Genomic DNA, 11,822 nt, shown 5'->3' with positions numbered 1-11,822 from the left:
TCAATACAAACACTCGACTCTCCGCAAATTTCACATCTTGCTCTCTTAAAGAGAGACATTCTGAAAGATAAAATATGAAACAAAGGTTTATTAAATGTAATGTCAAATAATTAAATATTATAATTTTAATATAGTTGTATGAAATTTGAAATTTTTAAATAATTATAATTTTATATTTAGTAAGTTTATTCATATCATTTAATCGTTTAACGTAATAAATGATGCTTAAAATACTAATACAGCTATATATTGATCAGAATTTATTTTCATATTTATCGTGACTTAATAGTCATTCAATCGAGATATCAATTTAGCACTTAGGGAAGGTATGATGAATTTTCAAATTTTGTGAAAAAGTACAAAGGTGTGTCATAAGTACTTATATTTATGACATAATAGGAAATAATTTTTTTATGAGAAAGAAAATTTACAAGTGTGGAAATAAAATGTCAAATTATATATCTTAGATCTAAAAGTATTATTGTATTGTGTTTAATTTTAAAAGTGAGAATAAAAGTAATTATTTTGATTATAGGATTTTTTTTTTTCTTTCTTTTTTCTTTGTACATTATTACAATTTATATTTATAAACAAAAGAAAGTTATAACGGTAATATTTTCCAGAGTTTATATAGAGATATGCTAATTAATGTAACCAATAACATGGTAAGATTGCTCGTGTTAACCCAACAACCACTCGTAAGAGTAAAATTGCCCAAGACTATGAAGAACAGTTACAATATTTAACCAGTTGGTCTACAAAAAACTCAGAGCACAGAGATGACAATTCAAAGTTGACATAATTCATAACCACAAAACATATAACCAAGTAAACCACACAGTGGGTACACTAAAACCATCAATAGGAAATCAAAAGATGCACCAGACTATCCCCCATTAGTAGCTTGAAGGAATCCAAAACCAACCAATGCCCTATAGAAAATAACTAGCAGATGCACTACAAGGTTCACAAATATCATGATTCGCACAGTTTGAGGAGATAATACGGCCATCCTTGAAAATCCCATGCCATTCTACAAGCATAGACTGAAGAAAAATGACCTCCACCAGCAAGACAATAATTTTGCCAATGAAACAATGTTCATGCACTACAACTAAACCAAATTAACACTAAAAGGCATTGTAGCCACTTTGTCAAAAAGAGCTAGTACAATTATATTGCTATAAGAAGAAAAAAAAAACAACAACAATTTCTTCATCATACCATTAATACCCATGACCTCAAAGAAACCATATAGAAGGATTGAAATCCCTCCAGAGACATCCCATAGAAAAATTCAAAGATACGTTGCTCCATGAGAAACCAAAAGAGATGGAGCATACCATAGCTCCATGCACCAAAACAGAGATAAGATGCAGATCGCACTAAAGAAAGCAACCTGGAGGACATATATGAAATTGAGGACAAAAATATTTGAAATCGCCATTGCTATTCATGATCCAAAGAAATTAAAGCAGGTGCTTGAGCACTATCATTCAGAGGATCTGTAAGATCACCAAAGGTAGACTCACTCACAAAGAAGCTTTCCACACGAGCCAAATGTTGGTCCACATTATCCAAGTAGAAGCATTGGTTTCACAACATACACTGAATGTCCTCCAAAGAGGAAAAAACATTATAGGTCTCCACTTGTTTGTCCTTAAAAATAAGGCACAAGAGAGTTGCCATTTGTTGATGAAGAGCCAAAGAATTCATAAAATGGAGTCGCCTTTTCCAGAACCTGCCAGGATCAGGGACCCATTTTAAATCTTCCCCTGCCAATTCAGAGTCTGAGTGATATGGTCGTTCCCCGAACTCTTTCGTCTCCAACAATAAGATTTCCTTTCTTGCAATAGTCGTAGGTAAAAGGGTGAACCCTTTTGTGCCCAATGCTACTACCACCACCCCTTCTTCAGATCATTCTCTACCTAGGAGGAATGAGGAATGCTTTCAAAGAACACTGAGGACAAATACAAGAAGAATGTCTTCCTATAAGACTATAAAAAGGATGAGACAGAGGACCGTTATACCAAGATTTGAAAACAACTATGTCGTCACCCACACACCAAACTGCAGGACCCAAAGCCAGTAAATAGTCAAGCTTATCACATTACAATGACATAACACAAGGCAAAGACAACCAACAACAGTTCCTAAGAGTGAGAATCAATGCAGAGACACTAGAAACCAAGACCAGACCTCTAATTAAAACTCGAATTTCACCAACAAACCCCTGCCATTGAAAACTTTGTATAAATTGAAAAGGACACAAAGTGCTAAGGGCCAGAGCTTCAGCCACAAGGTTCTTCCGAAACAAAACACTACCACTAACAACAAATACCCACTAGGGTAGCAAATAATTTCTTAAGAAATTATAAATTAAAAGGACAAACTAACCACATTCATGACTCAGAGCCAACACAAAAAAATTTAAGCCCACAACAATCGAAAAGAAACTCATGAGCGCATAAAGGAATAACCAGGTTTGTGCTAGACTAGAAAAGGCCCATGAATACCACTACTGCAAACAAGGAATGGAGGGAGATGCTACCAGGAAGAAACCAGTAATGGAGGATAAGGAGAATTCCTTGCCTCCTTCCACACAGAGCATGTACACCAGCCAACCGCTCATCATACTTGGGAATTTAAAGCAATAACCTGCCCACATATCAAAAACAAAAAAATTAACTTCCCACTTCCACACCATTACACAAAAAGACAAGTTGGATGGGAGCGCACACTACGAAGCATCCTTGACATGTTGAGAACCACTCCCATCGGGGATAAATCTGCCTGCATCCAATAAACCCTAGAGGGGATCTAAATCCATCTCCAATCTGGTGAGAGGCCAAGCTATATCCAAATTAAAATCTCTAGAATCACAACCAAGGTTTGCTAAAAAAATTGCAACCTTGTTAGCCGATCTTCGTGAACGTCAGAAAATAACATATTCCAATTTACATAATAAGAGGTTCAAGCTACCAACAATACTTTCCAACCACCAACTCTTCATAATCTTACCTAGAGGTTGACCATTTAAAAGCTTTTGTACACACTGAATAACAATCTTCGAATCGCCATCAATCTGCAACGGTTGAAAACCTTCATAAATAACAATTTGTATGCCTTTCTCTAATGCCAAAAACTCCACCAAATTATTACTTGTAGACCCACAATTGTGTGCAAAAACTCTCAAAGTAGTAGAGTTACAATCGTGAAATACACCTCCACAACCAGTAATACCAGGATTACCCTTAGATGCCCCATCAAAATTCAATTTGATAAAACTTTCTAGCGGAGGGGAGAAAGAGAAAATCGAGAATGTATCTAGAACTAAAGGCGTTGATTCTTTAAGATTGGTCATTTGATGATCCAAATTTAACTTCTGCATAATCACTGCCTCAACCCCATGAACCTTCCAATTATCACTCAACTAAGGAATTGCAAGAAGGGTTTCCCTTAGTTTTTTTATTATCACTTATTTAAGCATTATTGTTGTCCTCTGCTTATTTAAAAAAAAAAATGCATTCCTTTTCTTCCACAAATTCCAAAGAATAAATCCCAACACAAGAATCCAAGCCCTATTAACTATGGGGTTCTTGAACAAGGAACAATTATTCCATTGAGCAACCAACGCCACTAAGTTCTCTTATCTATTTATTATGTTTCAAAAGACGAAAGAAAGAATAAATCATACCTCCTCCACAAGATCGCAAGAAAGAAAAAGGTGGTCAATAGTCTCCTCAGCCAAATAACACAAAATAAAAAGAGACGGACCTTCAAATCCTTTCTTCTTATGCGATCCCTAGTTAATAACCTACGCCTACCAACCAACAAAAGGAAGAGCAGATTTTTTGGGTAGTGATGCTCAGTCCATATTTTATTCCAAATGATGTCCTCCATACAATTATGACCCGCAAAAACTAAGTAAGCTTCCTTCAAAGTAAACATCCCAATTGGTCGCCTACCCCAATGTAGAATGTCCCTATCTATGGTAGACAAATATTTATTTCAATAGCCATTTGTTGTAAACTTTCCCAAGACAGTTCCAGGGATGAAAAAGGCCAATTCTCATGAGACTTCTACTTCCTCCAGAGGGGGGATTCCCTCTCTAACTGGCAGTAGCATATGAATAGAACCACACCCAAATTTGTGGTAAAAGTTTTCATAATGCATAGGTTTTCACTCTCATTTAAGCATGGTAGATGCTTCCAAGCTTTTTCCCAAAATAGAGCTAATTCTCCATTATTAACCTCCCAAAAATTTGCTTTCTCACTATCTCTTGATTCTGCTACACCCACATCCATAAGCTTAATCCTTCAACAGTTGAATCAAATTGTAACATCTCCTCCTAGGACATAAGAGGCAAATACTTCTTTGAATAAATTATTTTCCATAGCTCATTACCTCCTAACACCCACCTCCACCACAGTTTTTCCCCTGAGGTAGCACTCAAAGTTTTAGGGTCTCGCAAACCCAATCCCCCAACCAATTTAGGCAAGACAAGCATGTCCCAAGCTACCAGATACCATCATTTAGCCTTGTTGGAGCCTCACCAAAGGAATTCATGCCATATTTCTCTCAACCTCACACAAATTTCTTTTGGGATTGGAATAGATGACATCTACTAAAGCGGAATAACTTGCAACACTATCTTAGTGAGAATTAATCTCCTTGCAAAATTCAATGCACAAAATTCCCAATTGTTTACCTTGTTTGTGAGTTTCAAAAGAAGATCTTTCCAGCAAGAAACTCTTTTTGGATTGAAAACTAAAGGTACTCCTAGGTACTTAGAGGGAATATAGGTTTTCGAAATTCCAACACTTGGGTCAAATGACATTATATTGACTCTTTAACATTGAAAAAGAATAGACTAGTCTTTTCATTGTCTATAAGGGTACCCTAGGCTTCCATAAAAGTGAATAGCATGGAACGAACCTTTTTTACTTCTCTGAAGGTAGGTTGACCAAAAAATATATACATTTTCAAGATATTATTGGTGTGTCACTAAAAGATCATTGCCAAAAATGCACAAACCTTTAAGAGTTTCTTTAAAGTAGGAATTTGCGAAAAAATGCCCAATCCCTTCCATAACCAGAATAAATAAATAAAAGAGACAAAGGGTCACCTTACCTAAGACCATGCGACAGGTTGAAGTTGCTAGAAGGGGAACCATTAATAAAAATGGAGAATAAAGGTGTAGAAATAAGAGAGTGCAACCAGAAAATCCAGTGCCAAAAAAAATTGAAAGTGTCAAGAACAAAACTGCAAGTAATCCCAACTAATCCGGTAATAACCCTTAGACATATCAAGTTTAATCATCATAGCTAGTTTCCCTGTACTCTTCAAAGAGTGGATTACTTTTTGAACTGCAATTATACCATATGAAATCTATCTACCTTCCACAATACCAGTTTGTTCTGGGGATATGAGCTCCTTTAGAAGAGGTTTCAAATAATTTACAATAATAGTAGATATGACCTTATAAATAACATTGCATAAAGCAATGAGATGAAATCCACTAGGATCCTTATATCTTCTTGCCTTAGGGATCATAGAGATAAAGGTTGCATTGAAACCACTTCATATTTCCTAGAACTTTCTAGACTCCTCCACCACTTCATGGATCTCCATACCTAAAACACTCCAACATGCCTTAAAAAAATATGACTTGTATCCATCTAGACCTAAAGCCTTATTTGGAAGCATATCCATAATCACATAATCCACTTCCTGAAAGAAAATTAGTCTCATCAAAGCAAATTTTTGCTCCCTGCTAATAAGTTTAGGAATACAAGCTAGAATTTTATTAATAGCTGGCTATCGACTATAAAAAGGATTTGTAAGGACTTCCTTGTTAAACTTAAGCAATTCTTCTTCAATTTCCCTGTAATCGAGTTTACACAGACCATCCCTTCCAATTATTGAAAAAATCTGATTGAAATCATGACGTTGAACAAAAAAATTGTGGAAAAACTTAGAGTTCTTCTCCCCCTCCTTCAATCACCACACTCTATATTTCTACCACCAAAGTGTTTCTTCCTGTTTCCTTTGTAAATATAATTTATTGAATGTAATCCCCTCCTCTAGGACTAACTTTGAAGTGTGACCTTCAAGAATCACGCGTTGTTCGATTTGTTGCATTTTGCATTCCATTTTTTTTTTCTCCACGAAAATGTTACCAAAATCCTCCTTATTCCATAATTTAATCTTTGCTTTAATTCCTTCAATTTCAATTGGAATGTATGCATTTGGTTCAATGAATTTCCTCCCATCATACTTTCACCTTCTTTACAAAATATGGTGCCTGAAGCTAAAAATTTTCAAAGTGGAAGGGCCTATTCCTGGGAGCATCCTTAAGGTCTAACTCCACTTGTACAGGTCAATGATCTAAACCAAGACAAGGAAGAATGGTCCCTTCAATGTAGATGTATTTATCCATAACTGCTTCTAAAAGTAAAAATCAATCCAAATGACTTGCCACCTAATGTTTCCCCCTATTCTATTATTCCAAGTGAAAGTGTCATTAATAATGAGTACATCCACCAGCTGCAATCTCTCCAAAAACTCTATAAAAGAGACCACTTCAAGGTCCAACTTATGAACCCCTCCCTTATTTTCATCCAATTCTCTAATGAGATTAAAATCTCCCCCAAAGATCCAAAGATAATCCAAGATGTAATTGCTATGCATCTTAATATTCTCCAAAAAAGAAAATTTCTCTTCTACAATTGAAGGACCCTACACCGTTGTAAGGCTCACAACTTATTTGGATCCAAGACAACAGAATCTACCAGTCAAAATTCATGGGCTAGCTAACTAGCCTAGAAAATAACTTCAAAAGGATTCCACAGAATTTCCAGTTCGCCAGCCCTGCCATTGAGCGTCAAGTTCCATAACTTCACAAACCCTCCAACAATAAACACTTATTTCACACATTTTTTTCATTGAAAGATTATTTTCTTACAAAATTATCATTGCATGCTTTTCAACCTTGATCCTATCCCACAAATAATGTTGCTTATATTTACTGTTTAAACCTATAATGTTCCAATTTTTTATTTTCATTGTGATAATTTTTTAGAGGGATTCAAAAACTCTAAAATTGTTGTAGCTTGTCCCGAATTAATTAGTTCATCCCCGATACTCTGAAGCAATTCACGTGCTAACTTTCTGCCTTTTCGCTTTGTATCCTTAACAGGCACTCTTTACCTTTATCCTTCGTTGCTTTCCCTACTTGGATTTCCTGACCCCCTTCTGAAATTTGTCGATGTTTATTCTTCCATCCAAGATATTCTTGTGCATAGGGCTCCTTTTGATATTTGGACAACTCCGCCAAATATTCCATAGCCCAAAAATTTAGAATATTAACCAAAGTCTTTTCCTTATATGTTAAGGGATCAAAATTTACCTTCATCAATGTTATAGCTTCTTCGATTAACAACGTAAACTTTGAAACGAGAACTGATACTGTTACTCGTTTCATAGAGATAGCAAAAAAATGACCCGATTTTGAAAAGGGGCGATGCATAACACATATTGTTTTTAGAGCATAGTTTTTGGCACTTTAAATAACCGATACGATTACCCGTTTCGTAGAGGTAGCAAAAAAGTGACCCGATTTTGAAAACTGGTGATGCAGAAGACACTTCTTTTTTTTTTGAGCATATTTTTGACACTTTAAATTTTCCTATGTATCAAATATAAAAAATTGTTTTTAAATGTTAGTGATTTTCATGTTGATTTTGAAACGTGTTGATGCAACATACCTTTTTTTTAGAGGGCTTATTTTTCACACTTTAAAATTTATTATGTCAACTTTTTTTTTAAAATCATGATTACTTCACGAATTTTCAAGTTGTTTTATTTATTTTTTAAATGTTGAATACTTAATATATATATATAGAGAGAGAGAGAGAGAGAGAGAGAGAGAGAGGGGGAGATGACAAAAAAAATATAAAAAATGTAAAAAATAAAATAAAATTATCTCATAAACCATAAAAGAATTTGGAAAAGAAAAACAAAATTTAAAAAAACTATAAAATTAAGTTAAAAAACGTTAACAAAATATATATATATATATATATATATATATATATCTTCCATCCAAGATATTCTTGTGCATAGGGCTCCTTTTGATATTTGGACAACTCGCCAAATATTCCATAGCCCAAAAATTTAGAAGATTAACCAAAGTCTTTTCCTTATATGTTAGGGAATCAAAATTTACCTTCATCAATGTTATAGCTTCTTCGATTAACAACATAAACTTTGAAACGGGAACTGATACTGTTACCCGTTTTGTAGAGATAGCAAAAAAATGACCCGATTTTGAAAAGGGGCGATGCATAACACATTGTTTTTAGAGCATAGTTTTTGGCACTTTAAATAACCGATATGATTACCCGTTTCGTAGAGGTAGCAAAAAAGTGACCAGATTTTGAAAACTGGTGATGCAGAAGACACTTCTTTTTTTTTGGAGCATATTTTTGACACTTTAAATTTTCCTATGTATCAAATATAAATTTTTTTTTTAAATGTTAGTGATTTTCATGTTGATTTTGAAACGTGTTGATGCAACATACCTTTTTTTTAGAGGGCTTATTTTTCACACTTTAAAATTTATTATGTCAATTTTTTTTTAAAATCATGATTACTTAACGAATTTTCAAGTTGTTTTATTTATTTTTTAAATGTTGAATACTTAATATATATATATATATATATATAGCGAGAGAGAGAGAGATGACAAAAAAGATATAAAAAATGTAAAAAATAAAATAAAATTATCTCATAAACCATAAAAGAATTTGGAAAAGAAAAACAAAATTAAAAAAAACTATAAAATTAAGTAAAAAAACGTTAACAATATATATATATATATATATATATATATATATATATATATATATATATATATATATTAACAAAAAATAAATAAATAAAACTACTAAAATTATGATTAAAAACATTTAAAAAATATAAAAATAAACAAAAACAAACTCAAATTAAAAAAATGAAAATTTAAAATATATATATATATATATATATATATATATATATATATATATATAAAATAAAAAATAAAAAAAACATTTAAAGTTAAAAAGAAATATCCATTTTTACACACAGTTAAAACTTCTTTCGAGCTGCTGCGAGCGCGCCTCGGCTCCCGCCCTGCAATCCCCCGAGACCCGCATCTCGCGCACTGTGCAGATCGCGAGCGTGCCCGCCCTCAACCGCCCTGATCCTCGCGGGCGTGTCCGCCTGGGGCTCCTTTACATCCTGCGGTCGGCCTTGTTCATGGAGGATCGAGCTGCTCCTGCTTGCTGACAGGCCCGTTCCCTAGGGTTTGCGCCCATGGAGGTGTTGGGCACTCCACAGCCGTCTCTTCCATCTTCTCCCCCGCCGATCTCATCAGCTGAGGCTTTCAACAGGCTTTTGGCAGGGCTCCCAAAGAAGAAGATCTTTGAAGCTGCGAAATTCGTTAAAAAATTGGACAATATACCTGAGATCTCCCTCCCTCCTGAAACCCCGATTCAGGTGGCATTGTCCTTGTCCGAGCGAGCTCTCATCGGCCAGTTCACTGGACTATGGCCATCCCCCAAAACCACCGAAATTTGGGTCAACAGAAACTGGGCGCCATTGATTAAAGAAAGTGTTACCTCATACTTTCTAGGGAGAGGATTCTTCCTCTTCGAATTCACCTCAAAGGATGATAAAGATCTGATATTTTGAAATGGCCCCTACTTCATGGGCCCTCAGGGTTTGTACCTGAATAAATGGACTCCAGACTTCGATCCAGTAGTAGATGTCCCCAAAGCAGTCCCGGTGTGGGTTAGGCTTCCAAATCTCCTAGTTCATCGTTGGAATTGGGATTCTTTGATGCACATTGGAAATGCCCTGGGGAAATTCATAGATCGAGCGAATAACAAGGATCAATACGATTGTGCCAGGATCTGCGTAGAAGTAGATCTGGAAGGGGGGCTACCAGAGGCCATCAAAATCAATGTTGGAAGCTGGACGCATGTGCAGAAGCTGGACTAGGAACAGTTGCCTTTCAAATGCCGGAAATGCCATGTTTACAACCACTTCGCCAGAAGCTGCCCGACCAACAATGAAGCTGTGCAAGGGAAGGATGACGGCTGGAACCAAGTCAAACGATCCAAGACTTCTTTCAAGTCACAAAAATCGGGAGGCACTAGTAGTAAAGGTCCTCACTAGGCCTCTGCCCAGCAGATCCAGACCAAGCCTGCTCCAGAAAACAAGTTCGATCCTCTTAGCTTGTAGCCAGAGGACACACAAGAAGTCATGGTCCAAAAAGCAGTGTCTCCAGAAAAAGGTAATCCGCCTATTTCTTCCAAGGACGCAAGTGTTGCAGGAAGCTCAAAAGGAACCCTTGTCGAAGTTGACGAAGAGGACCAAGACTCGGAGGAGGAAGGAGAAATAGGTGACACCCAAACCTCTGTAAGGAGATCCACAAGAGGGCGTAAAACAGATCGTGAGAAAAGAGAGCAAGAAACATACAAGGACAAGTTACAGGGCAGCCAACCAACCCTGGAGAGGTTGCTAGCTAAAAAGCCGAAGATGGCAAGAAATCAGCATCAAGGCTCCAAGGGAGCCCATCACCATAATCCTAAATGATGAAGATTGTCTCCTGGAACTGCAGAGGAATGGGGAGTAAAGCGAAAGAAGAAGCAACGAGAAGTCTTATTAAAAGAGAAGCCCCAGATATTCTTCTGATCCAGGAGACCAAAATGGAGGACAATGAGTTTCTCCAAACCAGTAAAAAAGTCTGGAAGGGAAGTAGAGCCCAAGCAGTTTCAGCACGGGGAGCTTCTGGGGGGCTGGGCTCTCTTTGGAATCCTCTCAAGTATAGGTTGGTCTCTGAGATCCAAAATACCCACTGGCTGTTCCTGAAGCTACAATCGGTGGATTCGAGGGAGACATTCTGCCTTTTTAATGTCTACGTACCAGTAAATTTAGGGGAGAAAAGGGAGTGTTGGGACTCCATCAGACATCTGTTGGAGTTTGAGAACCTGGAAAACATCATTATTGCGGGCGATCTAAATCTCACTCTGCGCATGGAGGAAAAGCGAGGAGGCACAATCGTAAGGGACCCAGCAAGGGAGTGGGTGGAGGATATCATGCAGGACTGGGATCTGCTCGATATTCCCACAGAAAATGGTAAGTACACCTGGTCCAATAAAAGAATAGGCCCCAGTCATATTGCTGCTAGACTTGATAGATGTTTGGTGCAGAGTTCTTTTCTTTTGTTGGGATTAGAAACCAGATTGCATATTCTCCCTTGCAGTGTTTCTGATCATAAGCCTATTATGCTTGAAATGTTGGCTCACAAGGATCTTGGCCCCATACCTTTCAGATTCAACCCTCTGTGGGTCAAGGATCCTGAGTTCCTGAATATGGTTCAGGACAGTTGGAAATTGCCAGTGAAGGGTTCTCCCTTCTTCATTTGGGAAGAAAAGCTTAGAAGACTGAAAACAGTTCTTAAATCATGGGCCAAAACTCTCCCCTCCCCTACTAATGAGAGAAAGCAGGCCCAAGACAGACTTACCCAGCATCATGCTCAAAGTGAGGATGCAGAAATTACTAAAGAAGTGTTAGATAAGGAAGCCGAGCTACAACAAACCTTCCACAAAGCCTGCCTTTCGGAGGAAGAGCACTGGAGACAAAAGTCTAGGAGCTTATGGCTTAAAGCGGGAGATAGAAATTCCGCCTTCTTTCATAAACAAGCTCAAGCTAGAAAGAGCTACAATTCTATTGCAGAAATCAAAGAAGGAAACTTGACTCACAAAGACTTT

Source organism: Pinus tabuliformis, chromosome X, assembly GCF_031772625.1.
Source record: "Pinus tabuliformis cultivar Carrire ecotype Pingquan chromosome X, CPIR1, whole genome shotgun sequence".
NCBI classification, from domain to species: domain Eukaryota; kingdom Viridiplantae; phylum Streptophyta; class Pinopsida; order Pinales; family Pinaceae; genus Pinus; species Pinus tabuliformis.
Note: the sequence above shows the minus strand (reverse complement) of the source record.